This window comes from Bufo bufo, chromosome 4 (assembly GCF_905171765.1).
Source record: "Bufo bufo chromosome 4, aBufBuf1.1, whole genome shotgun sequence".
In the NCBI taxonomy this organism is placed as follows: Eukaryota; Metazoa; Chordata; class Amphibia; order Anura; family Bufonidae; genus Bufo; species Bufo bufo.
This window is the reverse complement of record NC_053392.1, coordinates 133,995,478-134,012,322: the sequence shown is the minus strand read 5'-3', so window position 1 is coordinate 134,012,322 and position 16,845 is coordinate 133,995,478. Positions and strand designations below refer to the sequence as shown.

The 16,845-nt window shown below is 45.6% G+C and overlaps 1 protein-coding gene across 1 annotated transcript in view; it reads right to left on the bottom strand.

The window, feature by feature from the left end:
* D2HGDH (D-2-hydroxyglutarate dehydrogenase) overlaps positions 1–10,382 on the bottom strand; it is a 47,265-nt gene extending 36,883 nt beyond the window's left edge. The window contains exon 1 of the mRNA XM_040427944.1: positions 10,332–10,382. The gene's annotated coding sequence lies outside the window, so the exon portion shown is untranslated. The remainder of the gene's footprint in view (positions 1–10,331) is intronic.
* Between the last annotated feature and the right edge of the window lie 6,463 nt (positions 10,383–16,845).

The window sequence follows — 16,845 nt, the reverse complement described above, 5'->3', positions numbered from 1 at the left end:
GGCTTTTTTAGATGTCATTTGGCAAACTCTAATCTGGCCTTCCTGTTTTTGAGGCTCACCAATGGTTTATATCTTGTGGTGAACCCTCTGTATTCATTCTAGTGAAGTCTTCTCTTGACTGTTGACTTTGACACACATACACCTACCTCCTGGAGAGTGTTCTTGATCTGGCCAACTGTTGTGAAGGGTGTTTTCTTCACCAGGGAAATAATTCTTCGGTCATCCACCACAGTTGTTTTCCGTGGTCTTCCGGGTCTTTTGGTGTTGCTGAGCTCACCGGTGTGTTCCTTCTTTTTAAGAATGTTCCAAACAGTTGTTTTGGCCGCGCCTAATGTTTTTGCTATCTCTCTGATGGGTTTGTCTTGTTTTTCCAGCCTAATGATGGCTTGCTTCACTGATAGTGACAGCTCTTTGGATCTCATCTTGAGAGATGACAGCAACAGATTCCAAATGCAAATAGCACACTTGAAATGAACTCTGGACCTTTTATCTGCTCATTGTAATTGGGATAATGAGGGAATAACACACACCTGGCCATGGAACATCTGAGAAGCCAATTGTCCCATTACTTTTGGTCCCTCAACAGGTGGGAGGCACATATGCAAACTGTTGTAATTCCTACACCGTTCACCTGATTTGGATGTAAATACCCGCAAATAAAAGCTGACAGTCTGCAGTTAAAACACATCTTGTTTGTTTCATTTCAAACCCATTGTAGTGCTGCATAGAGCCAGAAATGTATATACACTGCTCAAAAAAATAAAGGGAACACTTAAACAACACAATGTAACTCCAAGTCAATCACACTTCTGTGAAATCAAACTGTCCACTTAGGAAGCAACAATCAATTTCACATGCTGTTGTGCAAATGGGATAGACAACAGGTGGAAATTATAGGCAATTAGCAAGACACCCCCAATAAAGAAGTGGTTCTGCAGGTGGTGATCACAGACCACTTCTCAGTTCCTATGCTTCCTGGCTGATGTTTTGGTCACTTTTGAATGCTGGCGGTGCTTTCACTCTAGTGGTAGCATGAGACGGAGTCTACAACCCACACAAGTGGCTCAGGTAGTGCAGCTTATCCAGGATGGCACATCAATGCGAGCTGTGGCAAGAAGGTTTGCTGTGTCTGTCAGCGTAGCGTCCAGAGCATGAAGGCGCTACCAGGAGACAGGCCAGTACATCAGAAGACGTGGAGGAGGCCGTAGGAGGGCAACAACCCAGCAGCAGGACCGCTACCTCCGCCTTTGTGCAAGGAGGAACAGGAGGAGCACTGCCAGAGCCCTGCAAAATGACCTCCAGCAGGCCACAAATGTGCATGTGTCTGCTCAAATGGTCAGAAACAGACTCCATGAGGGTGATATGAGGGCCCGACGTCCACAGGTGGGGGTTGTGCTTACAGCCCAACACCGTGCAGGACGTTTGGCATTTGACAGAGAACACCAAGATTGGCAAATTCGCTACTGGCGCCCTGTGCTCTTCACAGATGAAAGAAGGTTCACACTGAGCACATGTGACAGACGTGACAGAGTCTGGAGACGCCGTGGAGAACGTTCTGCTGCCTGCAACATCCTGCAGCATGACCGGTTTGGCATTGGGTCAGTAATGGTGTGGGGTGGCATTTCTTTGGAGGGCCGCACAGCCCTCCATGTGCTCACCAGAGGTAGCCTGACTGCCATTAGGTACCGAGATGAGATCCTCAGACCCCTTGTGAGACCATATGCTGGTGCGGTTGGCCCTGGGTTCCTCCTAATGCAAGACAATGCTAGACCTCATGTGGCTGAAGTGTGTCAGCAGTTCCTGCAAGACGAAGGCATTGATGCTATGGACTGGTCCGCCCGTTCCCCAGACCTGAATCCAATTGAGCACATCTGGGACATCATGTCTCGCTCTATCCACCAACGTCACGTTGCACCACAGACTGTCCAGGAGTTGGCAGATGCTTTAGTCCATGTCTGGGAGGATATCCCTCAGGAGACCGTCCGCCACCTCATCAGGAGCATGCACAGGCGTTGTAGGGAGGTCATACAGGCACGTGGAGGCCACACACACTACTGAGCCTCATTTTGACTTGTTTTAAGGACATTACATCAAAGTTGGATCAGCCTGTAGTGTGTTTTTCCACTTTAATTTTGACTGCGACTCCAAATCCAGACCTCCACTGGTTGAAAAATTTGATTTCCATTTTAAATTTTTGTGTGATTTTGTTGTCAGCACATTCAACTATGTAAAGAACAAAGTATTTCAGAAGAATATTTAATTAATTCAGATCTAGGATGTGTTATTTTTGTGTTCCCTTTATTTTTTTGAGCAGTGTATATTTTTTCTCCATTATGGAAAAAAAAAATACATTTGCTGGTCTGTTAAAGGGGTTTTATTGGGAATCTGACTGCTGATTAATTAGTTATTCTTCTGTCCAATAAGGGAAGTCTAATACTTAAAGGGAACCTGTCACCGGGATTTTGTGAATAGAGCTGAGGACATGGGTTGCTAGATGGCCGCTAGCACATCCGCAATACCCAGTCCCCATAGCTCTGTGTGCTTTTATTTTGTAAAAAAAAATAATCATTTGATACATATGCAAATTAACCTGCGATGAGTCCTGTCCCTGACTTATCTCACGTACAGGACTCATCTCTGGGACACGACTCATCGCAGGTTAATTTGCATATGTATCAAATCTTTTTTTTTTTGGGGACTGGGTATTGCGGATGTGCTAGCGGCCATCTAGCAACCCATGTCCTCAGCTCTATACACAAAATGCAGGTGACAGGTTCCCTTTAACCCCTTCATGCTGGCTTCAGACTACAGGAAACAAAAATTCGGTGATTACATTTTCATCATCTTTTGCATCACCCTTTTTATGGATCTCTACAACCCTGCAGTTAGGAACAGGCTATCATGTCTGCTGTCACTGGCCATTGGAACTATATGTTCTGAGACCCAGAACTTATATTAATGACGTGTCTGAGGTAGTCAAGCATGTCACTGCTGTAGTGAGACCAGCACTTTAACAATGATGTGCCTGACTGCAGTTATTACATGGAGTAGATGGTGACGCCATTGCTGAAGCGCAAGAGATCGGGACAGGTAGCACCTGAGCGGCATCACTGGTACAGTGACAAAATGATCAGGTGAGTAGGCCTCCTTTTTTATTTTAACCCCTTACTGACCGACCTCTGTCTTTTGGCGGTGGGCAATGCAGATGTCCCGTCTGCAGCGACGTCTTTTGGGATGCTGCAAATGAGGGGGTTTATATGGCTGCCAGACTGCTTGAGCGCTAAGGACCAGCTGTTACCAACAGCCTGTGTTCTTAGCGCCGACTCCTGCATAACAGCCCAAGCCCAGCTGTTAGCTCTTTGAACATGCTGCGATCCATACCTTGGCATGATAAAGGGGACTTCCCACTCAATCGGCTCACTGGGAAACCTTGGATCGTAGCTAGAAGATCGATACTCAGCCCCGGGGATCTATGAAGGACCTCAGGGCTGTTTGCACTGTAAACCTGCAGCCTGTGTCAAACCGACACAGAGTACAATGTACTGGCACAGAAGAGTATGTGAAATAATGTTATAAACAGTAATCCCATAATATAAAAAAAAAAAAATCATAAAAACAAAAAAAAAAATAGTTTTTTTTTTAAATCACAAGCCCTCCAAAAAGTATTGCCATTATTTAGTGTAAAATACATTTTATTGTGTACACATTAAATAAAAAATAAAAAAATAGACATATTAGTTATCCACATGACCGTAATAACCTGACATTTAATTATGTTTTTGGGCTCCTGGGAACCTGCTTATGTGCAGTGCAAAATTTCCACTAGTTTTCCAATAGTCTTCAAATTTGGACCAAAAAGGTCATGTGGATTTTGCTGCGGAGTTCATCCATAACATTGCAATCCTTGGTATGCCCTTAAATTCACACTGATTTTCTCCCGCATCATGTGAACATATATAGTAAGAACCCACATGCATTGAACTGTACTTAGCACAGATTTTCTGAATATGCACTGAAAGTGCAAAAAGAACACAAATACAAACTACCGTATGTATCTGTGTCAACTGGACATAATGAAGACAGGCTTTCAGTTTCTGAATATTAGCAACGGGTATTTCCATTCACTGACAGCAAGAAAGGAGTCTTGTACACAAGGCTTTTTACAACTTTTCATTACATAACCAGTAAACCCACAGTAGTAAACTTTCCATACTGTAGATGGTTTGCTACAACTTAGCAGAGAAATCAGGAGAAAAAAAGGCCCCTTTCACACGGGCGAGTATTCCGCGCGGGCGCAATGCGTGAGGTGAACGCATTGCACCAGCAATGAATCCTGACCCATTCATTTCTATGGGGCTGTGCACATGAGCGGTGATTTTCACGCATCACTTGTGCGTTGCGTGAAAATCGCAGCATGCTCCTCTTTGTGCGTTTTTCACGTAACGCAGGCCCCATAGAAATGAATGGGGTTGCGTGAAAATCGCAAGCATCCGCAAGCAAGTGCGGATGCGGTGCGATTTTCACGCACGGTTGCTAGGTGACAATCGGGATGGGGACCCGATCATTATTATTTCCCCTCATAACATGGTTATAAGGGAAAATAATAGCATTCTGAATACAGAATGCATAGTACAATAGCGCTGGAGGGGTTAAAAAATAAATAAATAATAATTTAACTCACCTTAATCCACTTGTTCGCGCAGCCGGAATCTCTTCTGTCTTCATCTGTGAGCAATAGGACCTTTGATGACGTCACTACGCTCATCACATGATCCATCACCATGGTGATGGATCATGTGACGGACCATGTGATGATCGCAGTGACGTCATCAAAGGTCCTATTGCTCACAGATGAAGACAGAAGAGATGCCGGCTGCGCGAACAAGTGGATTAAGGTGAGTTAAATTATTATTTATTTATTTTTTAACCCCTCCAGCCCTATTGTACTATGCATTCTGTATTCAGAATGCTATTATTTTCCCTTATAACCATGTTATAAGGTGAAATAATACAATCTACACTACAACTAACCCAAACCTGAACTTCTGTGAAGAAGTTCGGGTCTGGGTACCACAGTCGGTTTTTTATCACGCGCGTGCAAAACACATTGCACCCGCGCAATAAAAACTGAACATCGGAACGCAATCGCAGTTAAAACTGACTGCAATTGCGTTCCTACTCGCGCGGGTTTGCCGCAATGCAACGGGACGCATCCGGACACGCTCGTCTGCAATGGGCCTAAGGAGTTTCTACACTGTACCGTGAATCCTCTTCCAATACCTTACAGATCAGCTGATACAATGAGTTAGGGCTCATGCACACGGCCGCTGCACCGCCGTGGCCATATTGCTTCACTTGAATGGGTCCGCAAACCCAGAGATGCAGTGGGGAAGCACGGATCGGAACCCCACAGAAGCACTACGGAGTGCTTCCGTGGTGTTTCTGGCCATGCCTCCGCACCCAAAAAAGTAGTGCATGCACTACTTTTTTGCGGTGCGGACCGTTGGATGCCATTTGCGGTCCGCAGCACGGGCCGGGCCAGCATACAAACGTATTTTCTTTCAGTGTCCTTTCTGTTTGTTTTGTGGACCATATGCGGAACCATTCATTTCAATGGGTCCACAAAAAAACGAAAAAGACTCCATGTGCATTCCGTTTCCATATGTCCCTTCTGCAAAAAAATAGAACATGTCCTATTATTGTCCGCATTACGGACAAGGGTAGGACTCTTCTATTAGGGGCCAGCTGTTCCGTTCTGCAAAATATGGAATGCACACAGACGTCATCCGTATATTTTGCGGACTGCAAAATACATACGGTCGTGTGCATGAGCCCTTAGGCCTCTTTCACACTACCGTTTTTTGTTTCCGTTTTGCCGGCCGTTTTTTGCGTTCCGTATACAGTCCGTATACGGAACCATTAATTTCAATGGGTCCGCAAAAAAACGCAATGTACTCCGTATGCATTCCGTTTCCGTGTTTCCGTTCCGTGCAAAGATAGAACATGTCCTATATTTGGCCACAAATCACGTTCCGTGGCTCCATTAAGCTTAAGCTCCTCCTACCTGTAAGTGACAGATCATTAAGCAATGCGCCGCACAGACCTGTCACTTACCAGTAGGAGGACCTCCCGGCCGGTCACAGACAGCGCAGCAGGTAAGTATGATGCTTCTAATATTGCTAAGTAACCATGGCAACCAGGACTACAGTAGTGTCCTGGTTGCCATGGTTACCGATCGGAGCCCCAGCGATTAAACTGGGACTCCGAGTGGAACTCTCCGCTGCCACCAATGATCGGGGGGGGGGGGGGGGGGAGAGGGGAGGCCGCACACTGGCCACCAATGATATTAAAACAATAGAGTGGGGGCCGGGGGGGGGGCGCACACTGGCCACCAATAATAATACAATAGAGGGAGGGGGGGGCCGCACACTGGCCACCAATGATAATACAATAGAGGGAGGGAGGGGGGGGCCGCACTGGCCACCAATGATATTCAAACTGGGGAGGGAGGGGGGTCTGTCCCCTGCTGCCTGGCAGCCCCTGATCTCTTACAGGGGGTTGTGATCAGCACAATTAACCCCTTCAGGTGCGGCACCTGAGGGGTTAATTGTGCTGATCACAGCCCCCTGTAAGAGATCAGGTGCTGCCAGGCAGCAGGGGGCAGTCATGTACACAGTTCGTAGGATATTCTAACTTGAAGCGTCCCCATCACCATGGGAACGCCTCTGTGTTAGAATATACTGTCGGATATGAGTTTCACGATCTAACTCAAATCCGATGGTATATTCTAACATAGAGGCGTTCCCATGGTGATGGGGACGCTTCAAGTTAAAATATACCATCGGATTGGAGAAAACTCCGATCCTTTGGTATATTAACTCCTGACTTTACTTGAAAGTCAATGGGGGACGGATCCGTTTGCAATTGCACCATATTGTGTCAACGTCAAACGGATCCGTCCCCATTGACTTGCATTGTAAGTCAGGACGGATCAGTTTGGCTCCGCACGGCCAGGCGGACACCAAATCAACTTTTTTTTCATGTCCGTGGATCCTCCAAAAATCAAGGAAAACCCACGGACGAAAAAACGGTCACGGATCATGGACCAACGGAACCCCGTTTTGCGGACCGTGAAAAAAAACTGTCGTGTGCATGAGGCCTAAGGCTGAGTTCACACTTCAGTTATCTGATCAGTTAGGCCTCTCCCAATGCACAAGCAACAGCCGTGCAGCTGCCGCGATGGATCCAGACCCATTCAACTTGTTCCGTCCGCACCGGTGCAGAGGCATGGACAGAAATCCCACGGAAGTACTCCGTAGTGCTTCCGTGCCTCCATTCCGCACCGCAGCTCCAGATTGTGGACCCATTCAAGTGATGGGGAGCACACAGTCGATGCCTGCATATTATGGACCCGATGTTTGCGGGCCGCAATACGGGCCACGGTTGGCAACGGCTGTGTGCATGAGGCCTTACCCTAAGTTCACACTTGCGCGTTTTACAGCGCGTTCGAACGCGCTGTAAAATGCATAACCGATGCAAACCAATGCTTCCCTATGGGACTGGTTCACATTTTCGCGTTTTACAGCGCGTTCGAATGCGCTGAAAAACGCCCGACGCATAAACAAGTTCTTGAGCTTCTTTGGGGCGTTTTGTCGAGCGTTTGCGGCCATAGGGCACTGCTGTCAAGCGCGTAATACGCGCGTTGACTATGGACAAAAACGCGCACAAAAACGCGTGTTAAACGCGCATATCAAATACGCTCAAGTCTGAACCCAGTGTTAGGGTGCATTCACACGACCGCAAGTGTTTTGCGGTCCAATTGCGAATCCGCAAAACACGGATACTGGCCGTGTGCGTTCCGCAATTTGCAGACCGCACATGGCCAGCGCTATATAGAGAATGCCTAAGCTTGTCCACGGTCTTTTTTGCGGGGCCACGGAACGGAACAATGGATGCGGACAGCACACTGTGTACTGTCCGCATCTTTTGCGGCCCCATTGAAATAAATGGGTCCGCACCCGTTCCGCCAATGCGGATCCATTTATACGATCGTGTGAATGCACCCTTATTGTAAGCCAAAACCAGGTGCAAGTCAGAACAGGTGCAGATCTTTCCATTATACCTCATCTCTGTCGAGGCTCCACTATTGGTTTTGGCTCACAATAACTGAAGTGTGAACTCAGCCTCAGGCCTCTTGCACAGGACCATATGGCTTTTTCAGTATTTTGCGCTCCGCTAAAAACGGATCCGCAAAATATACGGATGATGTCCGTGTGCATTCCGTTTTTTTGCGGAATGGAACAGCTGGCCCCTGATAGAACAGTATTATCCTTGTCCGTTATGATAATAGGACATGTTCTATCTTTGAACGGAAAAACGTAAATACGGAAATGGAAGGCATATGGAGTACCTTCCGTTTTTTTGCGGATCCATTGAAATGATTGGTTCCGTATATGGTCCGTATACTGAACGCAAAAAAACTGAACGGAAACAAAAAAACTTTTGTGTGCAAAAGACCTAAGGCCGTATACGGAACCATTTATTTCAATGGGACCACAAAAAAAATGGAATGCACTCCGTATGCCTTCCGTTTCTGTATTTGCATTCCGTTCAAAGATAGAACATGTCCTATTATTGTCCGCATAATGGACAAGTATAGTACTCTTCTTTTAGGGGCCAGATGTTCCGTTCCGCAAAAAAACCCGGAATGCACACGGATGTCATCCGCATTTTTTGCGGATCCGTTTTTTGTGGACCGCAAAACACTGAAAAAGCCATACGATCGTGTGCAATAAGGCCTCTTGCACACAAACTTTTTTTTTTTCCGTTTATGTTCTGTTTTTTGCGTTCCGTATACGTTCCATATACGGAACCATTCATTTCAATGGGTCTGCAAATAAAAATGAATTTACTCCGTATGCATTCCGTTTGCGTATTTCTGTTTTTTTGTTCGTTCAGGCTACATGCACACGACCGTATGTGTTTTGCGGTCCGCAAAAAAGACGGATGACATCGTGTGCCATTTTTTTTTTTTTTTGCGGATACATTGTAACAATGCCTAAAACGGACAAGAATAGGACATGTTCTAATTTTTTTTGCGGGGCTACGGAACAGACATACTGATGCGGACAGCACACGGTGTGCTGTCCGCATTTTTTGCGGACCCATTGAAATGAATGGCTCTGCATCCTGTCCCCCAAAAAAACTGAACGGACACGGAAACAAACAACATTCGTGTGCATATAGCCTCAAAGATAGAACATGTCCTATTATTGCCTGCAAATCACGTTCCGTGGCTCAAGTCAATGGGGCTGTAAAAAAAAAAAACTTAACGGATACGGAATGCATCCGTATGTCTTCCGTATCCGTTCCGTTTTTGCGAAACCATCTATTGAAAATTTTATGCCCAGACCAATTTTTCTATGTAATTACTGTATATGCCATGCTTCAGTTTGTGATCCTCAAAAAACGGAAACCAAACGGAAAGGCAAAGCGGAACGGAAAGGAAACACTACTGAAACAAAAAACGGAAAAACTGATCCGTTTAAAAAGGACTGCAAAACATTGAAAAATCCATACGGTCGTGTGCAGGAGGCCTAACCCCACAACCAGTGCCATCAGAATGCTCTGCCCAATACATACTGGAACAGGGATTTCCCTGTAAATTCCTGAACAGAACAATGCTGGCGGCAGAATGTCTCACCAAAACACTTGTCAGTACCCTTTCTGACTCACTTGAAAGGATGGGGTCTGACATACTACTGCGCCAATTCTGGTGCAAAATTCTGCTGCAAAGCCGACCAATAGCTATATAATATATAGGTATACAGGCAGGGAAAGTGTCTGTCCCTGCTCCACGTGTCATCCAGCGGGGACCCTGTGATAAATCTGGTGCAGGTCTACACAGCCCGTCTAGGGGGCCTATTTACACGGACCAACGATCTGACAGATTATCGGGGGATGAGCATTTGTATAAACGCTCGTTCCTGATAATTGGCTTGTTTCAAAATCTATAAGTAATAAATCTTGATGTGGAAACAATGCGAAATTTGCATGAAAATCCATGTGGAAAATCTGCATAAACGACACTGTCGTGTGCATGCAGACTACAAAATAAGCAATGTGTGACCCCAGGCCATACGCTGCACGCAGTGAGAGCAGAACCCAGCAGACGGCTGCTGTGCTGCTTGCTCCAGTCCTCTTCTCAGCTGCTATTATCAGGTCACCTTCCAGGCTGCACAGCTCTGCACTGAATTAACGCCTGGTAATTAGGAGAGAAACAAGTAAAAACAAGGACGAGATGATTAGAACACAGTCAGGCATGTAAATACCTGCTCAATGCCTTCACTAACTGTTTTCTCTTTTCTCCTTCCTGTTCCTGAATAGTATCTTCCTGCTCCCCCTACTGTTGAAAAAAAATGGTTGGACCTCATTGACTAGTGCTCTCCAGAAGCCATCTTTGTTGAGGTCAAACAAGAAAATTGTTATCATTTTTGTAGTATAATTAAAAAAAAAAGGGTGTAAAGGGGTTGTCTCACTTCAGCATATGTCATTTATCAAGTAGAGAAAGTTAATACAAGGCACTTACTAATGTATTGTGATTTTTCATTTTGTCTCCTGGCTTCATTCATTTTGACATCGCATTATACACTGTTCATTTCCATGGTTACGACCACCCTGTAATCCAGCAGTGATGGCCATGCTTGCACACTATAGGAAAAAGTCTCTCTGGTGGGACATTGGGAGCGGGCTTCGGCACACATGCGCAGCAGCTTCCATCTTAGTAACATCATATCTGTGCTGCAGCAGTGGTCGTAACGCTGGGAACCAGCAGTGTATGATGTGATGGAAAAATGAATCCAGACAGCAAAGAAGGCAATATGGATGATCAGAATACATTATAAAGTGCCTTGTATTAACTTTCTCCTCTACATCAGGTATCAGCAACTAGGCTTCAGCGAATCATAGATCCGAAGTCTATTCGTTCAAAAACTTTGTTTGAAATGCTGTTTCCGTACAGCATTAAAATATATTGGCTCCGTGGAGGAAAACTTCGGCGCGCCCAAAGTTGGGCGAGAATTTGATTAAAAAAAAAAAAAAACATTTTAAAATAGGAATCTGAAGTTGGCTTTGGTACCAAGGTACCAGCCAGTACCGAAGCCGACTTCGGATTCCCATTTTAAAATGTTTTTAAATAAGCAGATAGGAATACTGAAGTTATTTACCGAAGTCTTGCGCAACTTCGGACGAGACAAAGTTTTTCTCCACTGAGCCAATACATTTTAATGCTGTACGACAAAAGCTTTTCAACGTTTTTGAACAAATTGACTTCAAATCTATGATCCAAAGCTCGATTCGCTCAAGCCTTTCAGCAACCTTCGGCACTCCAGATGTTGTGAAACTACAACTCCCAGCATGCACACTTGCTCAGCTGTACTTATAAGGGTGCAGTCAAACGACAGTAAGTGTTTTGCGGTCCGCAAACTGCGGATCTCCAAAACAAGGATACCGGCCATGTGCATTCCGCATTTTGCGGACCACACATCGCCGATGCTATATAGAAAATGCCTATTCTTGTCCTCTATAGGACATGATCTATATTCTTTGCGGCGTTGCAGAACGGAACAACGGATGCGGACAGCACACTGTGTGCTATCCGCATCTTTTGCGGCCCCATTGAAATTAATTGGTCCACACCCGTTCCGCAAAATTTTGAAACGGTTTAGGACCCAGAATTACGGGCGTGTGAATCCAACCTTACTCCCATAGAAGTGAATGTAGCATTCTAGGCATTGTCGTTTCTAAAAAGCCGGCGTGCCATTTGCTGAAGTGAGACCACCCCATGACTGCATTCACACGAACATACTTTTCATCACTATTCCATCCATATTTTTCTGTCTGTAACATAAAGCAAACGTTAAAGTCATGGATGTATAACATACATGCGGAACGGGTGCAGACCCATTCATTTCAATAGGGAAATGCAAAAAAGATACAGCATGTCCTATTTTTTGTCCGCAATTTGTCCAAGAATTGGCATTTTCTTTGATAGTGCTGGCCATGTGCGGCCCGCAAAATGTGGAACGCACACGGGCTGGTATCGGTGTTTTGAGGATACGTAATTTGTGGACCACAAAACACTACGGCCATCTGAATGAGCTATAAGGGTATGTTCACAAGGAGTTTTTTGTCTGTGCTGAAAAAGTCCTGATGCAGAATTTGGTTCAGGATTCCTTGTGATTTTTTTAGGATGCGTTTTTTTTATTCTGATGTGGTGCCCATTTCAAATAGAACTTTGGACATGGATTCTGAGAAGCGTTACTTAAAGAGGACTTTTCACCTTGAAAAACATTGTGAACTAAGTATGCTGCCATGGAGAGCGGCGCCCGGGGATCTCACTGCACTTTCTATTATCCCCGGGCGCCGCTCCGTTCTCCCGTTATGCCCTCCGGTATCTTTGCTCTGTAAGTTATAGTAGGCGGAGTCTTCCCTTGTCCTGTGGGCGTCTCCTTCTCCTAGGCTGCAGCGCTGGCCAATCGCAGCGCAGAGCTCACAGCCTGGGAGTTTTTTTTCTCCCAGGCTGTGAGCTGTGCGCTGCGATTGGCCAGCGCTGCAGCCTAGGAGAAGGAGACGCCCACAGGACAAGGGCAGACACCGCCTACTATAACTTAGTGAGAGAAGATACCGGAGGGCATAACGGGAGACCGGAGCGGCGCCCAGGGATAATAGTAAGTGCAGTGAGATCCCCGGGCGCCGCTCTCCATGGCAGCATACTTAGTTCACAATGTTTTTCAAGGTGAAAGGTCCTCTTTAAAAACGCAAATGGGAAAAAAGCACCATATGAATTGACAAGCGGTTTCCGCATTTTAATTCAGAGATGAACTGCAAGCATTTTCAGCACTGTTTTAAGCGTGAATCCATGTGAACATCCAAGTGTTCTTGATGTGGATTTTGACTCGGCTTCCATGCCCAAAAAATGCACCAAAGATGTTTGCAATTCATCTCCATTGAATTAAATGGGGAAACTGCCTGTTAAACCATATGGTGCTTTTTTTTCCACTTGTGATTTTAAAAACCGCTCTGTGAAAAAGTACTGTGATTGTGCACAGGGCCAGCCTTAGGTTAGAGCGTGCCATGTGCAAATTCCTGTACTTATGTAATTATTTTACTCGCTTATATAGCGCTGACATATTCTGCAGCGCTTTACAGGCATTATCATCACTCTCTGTCCCCAGTGGTGCTCACAATCTAAGTTCCCTATCAGTATGTCTTTGGAGTGTGGGAGAAAACGAAGTACATGGAGGAAACCCACGCAAACACGAGGAGAACATACAAACTCCATGCAGATGTAGTCATTGGTCTACTGTGCTGCCCACTCAATGAAAGCCACGTTACCTTATAATGTGCCATATCGTGCCCAAATAATACTGTGAAACACTGCACTTCCTGCTAAACAACTGTTCACTTAGAGAAATCAACAGGTACACCTTCCTGGGCCTAAAAATCAGGCAATTTGGCTTAAAATCTTTGATAGCATCATCACCCCAATCTCCCTGTACGGCAGCAAAGTCTGGGGTCCAGATACATATCCAGACAGGTCAAAGTGGGATTCTGGACCAACATAATTACTTCACCTGAGATTCTGCAAGAACCTTCTCAAAGTCCTTCGGAGTAACTCAAATAGCACCTGCCAAGCAGAGCTTGGCAAGCGCTGTACTTGCTGTCTAGAACAGGGCGCTATCATTCAGGGCCCATTTACTTAGCAGCAGTCAAAGCTCCTTCCATCACAAAGCCTTCTTCTACCACGAAGCCCCAAGAAAACTAAGGACCCTGGTACAACTCACCCCAACCCAGCCTGACCAAGCCACCAACCAGTAAAGCCTTACAGATAGTGAAATCCAAAAGACGATACACAAGGGCAAAGAGATATATTGTCTGGAGGAACGACATAAGAGTATCACAGAAGCTTGAAATATACCAGGGCCTACAGAGGGAGTACAAACTGGCTCCATATCTGGAAGAAATACCCAACCCCAGAGACAGACAAATCCTAAGCTGGTACAGACTGAGCGTCCACCAGGGGTGTAACGCGACCGCGAACGGCAGGGGGGTAGGCCCGCAAGTGCTTTTAGCTAGCCCAGTCCCCCTCTGCTTTGTTTTGCCTATTTAAAAAGTAAATGACTTGTGCGGCTGCGCTGCGTACATCCCCATACATACACCCTTTCTGCTCAATGTCACTAGAGGTAACGGGTCTCACGGGAATATGCTGCCAGTGAGAGGGACGACCGAACGTGGAACAGAGCAGAGCAGAGGTACAATGCCTTGCAAAAGTATTCACCCCCTTGACTTTTTTCGCATTTTGGTACATTACAGCCTTAAGTTCAATGTTTTGTTAATCTGAATTTTATGTGATGATCAGAACACAATAGTCTAAGTTGGTGAAGTAAATTAGAAAAATATATAAATAAGACTATTGTTTAGAAATAGAATACAGAAAATTGCCATGTGTGTATGTATTCACCCACTTTGTTAGGAATCCCTTAAAAAGGTCTGGTGCAACCAATTACCTTCAGAAGTCACATAATTAGTGAAATGATGTCCACCTGTGGGCAATCTAAGTGTCACATGATCTGTCATTATATACACACACCTTTTTTGAAAGGCCCCAAAGGCTGCAACACCCAAGCAATAGGCATAACTAACCAAACACTGCCATGAAGACCAAGGAACTCTCCAAACAAGTAAGGGACAATGTTGTTGAGAAGTACAAGTCAGGGTTAGGTTATAAAAAAATATCCAAATCTTTGATGATTCCCCGGAGCACCATCAAAACTATCATAACCAAATGAAAAAAACATGGCACAACGGCAAACCTGCCAAGAGACGGCCGCCCACCAAAACTCACGGACCGGGCAAGGAGGGCATTATTCAGAGAGGCAGCACAGAGACCTAAGGTAACCCAGGTAAAGCTGCAGAGTTCCACAGCAGAGACTGGAGTATCTGCGCATAGGACGACAATAAGCCGTACGCTCCATAGAGTTGGGCTTTATGGCAGAGTGGCCAGAAGAAAGCCATTACTTTCAGCTAAAAACAAAAAGGCACGTTGTGAGCTTGCGAAAAGGCATGTGGGAGACTCCCAAAATGTATGGAGGAAGGTGCTCTGGTCTGATGAGACTAAAATCGAACTTTTCGACCATCAAAGAAAACACTATGTCTGGTGCAAACCCAACACATCACATCACCCAAAGAACACCATCCCCACAGTGAAACATGTTGGTGGCAGCATAATGCTGTGGGGATGTTTTTAAGCAGCCGGGACTGGGAAACTGGTCAGAGTTGAGGGAAAGATGGATGGTGCTAAATACAGAGATATTCTTGAGCAAAACCTGTACCATTCTGTGCGTGATGTGAGGCTAGGACGGAAGTTCACCTTCCAGCAGGACAATGACCCCAAACACACTGCTAAAGCAACACCTGAGTGGTTTAAGGGGAAACATGTAAATGTGTTGGAATGGCCTAGTCAAAGCCCAGATCTCAATCCAATAGAAAATCTGTGGTCAGACTTAAAGATTGCTCAACCCATCAAACTTGAAGGAGCTGGAGCAGTTTTGCAAGAAGGAATGGGCAAAAATCCCAGTGGTAAGATGTGGCAAGCTCATAGAGACTTATCCAAAGCTACTTGGAGCTGTGATTGACGCAAAAGGTGGCTCTACAAAGTATTGACTTTAGGGGGGTGAATAATTATGCACATTGACTTTTTCTGTTATTTTGTCCTATTTGTTGTTTGCTTCACAATAAAATAAAAAAAAAAACATCTTCAAAGTTGTGGGCATGTTCTGTAAATTAAATGATGCAAATCCTCAAACAATCCATGTTAATTCCAGGTTGTGAGGCACCAAAATACGAAAAAAGTCAAGGGGGTGAATACTTTTGCAAGGCACTGTATATATGATCGGGGGTCCGAAATCCAGGATCCAACACTGCATACACAGATCGTAGTAACGATTTTTATCTATAACTAGCAGAAGAACCCGGCTTCGCACTGGTATATTTAATCTATTTCATTTAATGCTTGTGTGTGTCATTAAAAGATATCAACAGTATCCCCCATAACAGTGCCCCCCACCTTAAAATGGGACCTTTACAGCAGCCCATCCCCTTAACTTTGACCTTCACACCAGCCTGCCCCCTTAACATTGAGTTTCACAACACCCCACTCCCTTGACAGTTACCTCCTCAGGGGTCCGCCCCCTTAACAGTGACCTATACAGCACCCAGCCCCTTAACACTGACCTCCATAGGGGACCGTCCACTTATTTGTGACCTCCACTGTTCCCTGCCCCCTTGACAGAGACCTCTACAGCACCCGTCCCTTTAACAGTGACCGCCACAATACCCCGTTCCCTTAAGTGACCTCCACAGTACCTTGCTCCCTTAACAGTGACCTCACAGTACCCTGCTGCTGTCATGGCGGACGTGCACTCAGATAAACAGATAAACCACCAACCAGGCTCTAGGCAGGGGAAGGGTCACCTCCTAGCTAATCCCTGACCTCTCTCCCTGCACTGCTCAGCCCACATGCAGACCTTAGTGGTAGGTATGATGTGTCCCCCGTGCCTGGGCTGAAACACCCTAAATTCCCTGAGATGGTGAAGAGGGGAAATAGGAGCAGCCTGCTCGCACAGAACCTGGATGGGAGAGATGACACAAAACAATCAAACTAGAAACCACACTTATCTTTCTGAGCTGGAACAGCCAACCTTCCTTCCTAGCTTCCAAGACCAAAGTGATTCCTATAATCCGCTCAGAGCACTGGGCTGGAGTGCTATTTAAACTAATGACCCC